Source organism: Bison bison, unplaced genomic scaffold (assembly GCF_000754665.1).
Source record: "Bison bison bison isolate TAMUID 2011002044 unplaced genomic scaffold, Bison_UMD1.0 scf7180017858886, whole genome shotgun sequence".
NCBI lineage: Eukaryota > Metazoa > Chordata > Mammalia > Artiodactyla > Bovidae > Bison > Bison bison.
This window is the reverse complement of record NW_011489458.1, coordinates 326,084-327,988: the sequence shown is the minus strand read 5'-3', so window position 1 is coordinate 327,988 and position 1,905 is coordinate 326,084.

Sequence of the window (1,905 nt, the reverse complement as noted above, 5' to 3'; positions counted from 1 at the left end):
CCCTCTGAGTGACCTTGGGTAAATTGCCTCTGAGTCTCAGTGTCCCCACCTAGGAAATGGGGCTGCTCACGGGTCCTCCTTCTCATGTCCTAGAGAAGAACCCTGCATGTCAGCACCTGCTGGGTACTTAACAAGGTAACTATGAACTGTCCGTCTCCTCCACTCACCCCTCCCAGGACCTGTCACAGTGCAGGGCCTGGGCCTGGCGCTGGGCTGGTAGGCGGTGCCCCCGCCTGGCCAGTCAGCTCCCAGTGGACCTTGGCTTTTGCCCAGGGAGCACGTGGTCCGGGTCTGCCCTGTGGCCTGGCTGGCAGCTGCGGGTGGGTGGGGGCTGATCCTGCAGAGGCCACTGCTGACGCACAGCAGACCCTGCCCAATTGCCCTCCCACAAGACCCCTGGGAGCACCCGGGGGTTCCCTGCAGTGCCACCCTTGTTTGCACTCTCTGAAATAGCCCACCCAACATGTTTTGAGCATCTTCTACAAGCAGGCTTTGGGATGAGAGAGATATCTGCCCAGACCTTTGTGGTGCTTAGACACAATGGGAGCCTCAGTCTCTTTCATCTGCAACATGGGGATAATCACACTTCCCTTCCCTCTTGCTTAGCCTCTGCCAGGATGAGATGAAATGCCTCGAGCCCTGCTCCCCTTTATCGGGCTTGGAGTGTGAGCCCAGGGCTGTATGTTCATTTTACCTTCAAACAGCACCTTGAGATGAGAACTGGTGCCCTTTTACAGTTGACCGCAAGAGGTGGAGTAACTCCTCCAGGCAGGTGATCAAAAGTCCTGGTCTGCCCAGGCGCAAAGGCACTTTCAGTGGGAAAAGCAGGAGTCACTAGGCCACACGCATCTCACAGGTGACAGTGTCTGAGTGCAAAGTCTGGCAGTCCAGCTCCGGAGGCCGCATGCGACAGCACCAGACTGTCTTTTCCTCCATCCATATTTGCTGAATGAGCAAAAACATCTCTCCCCTGACCTGCCCCCAAACCTTGCTGAGCACCTTGGCTCACAGTCTAGTCTGCTTTCCACCAAGAGAGACCTAAGGGAAGCAAGCGTGGTCTCTGGGTTCTGCTGCTGAGTGCCCCCTCCCTCATTCTGCTCTGCAGAGGGAATCCCCAGGGTCCACCCATCAGGCTCCTCCCTGTTGCGGGAGGCTGGGTTCCCTTGAGGGGGCCACTGCTCCTTGATATCAGTTGTCCCTTTGTTCTACATCTCAGTTTCCTCACCTGTAAAAGGAGGGTGATAAAGCCTGCTATCCCAGCGCCCAGGAGGCCCTCAATATATTGATGTAAATGTTATAATGTGGTGACTATAGCAAACTGTTCCATCAATGGTTCCCTCTGAGGGTGACTATCCTAAATGCTGTCCGTGCACACCTGCATGTGTGTGTGTGTGCACACATGTGTACCCACTCACTCAGCCGTGTCTGACTCGTTGTGACCCCATTGACCATAGCCCATCAGACTCCTCTGTCCATGGGATTTTTCAAGCAAGAATACTGGAGTGGGTTGCCATCCCCCCCACCCACGAGGGGATATTCCCCACCCAGGGATCGAACCCTTGTCTCCTGCGTCTCCAGCATTACCCAGTTATAGCAAACTATTCCATCAAGGGCTTCCTCTGTGAGGGTAACTATCCTAAATGCTTTCAAGTACTAAAGCCCAAGGAAGTCGATGCCATTTTCCAAGTGGAGTTCTGTGTCTCAGGGAGGTTGTGAACTGCCTCAGGCCATAGCAGTAAGGGACAGGACCTTGGTTTTCAGGGTTCTATATTCTTGGCGAACTTACCTCGAGTGACAGCGGCTGCAGGTGACATGGAGCCACTAAGGCCCAGGGTAGGGAGGGATTGCTGAGGTCCCCACAGGGTGCCAGGCCCCCTACCTGCCTCCTGGAAAAGCTGGTCCATT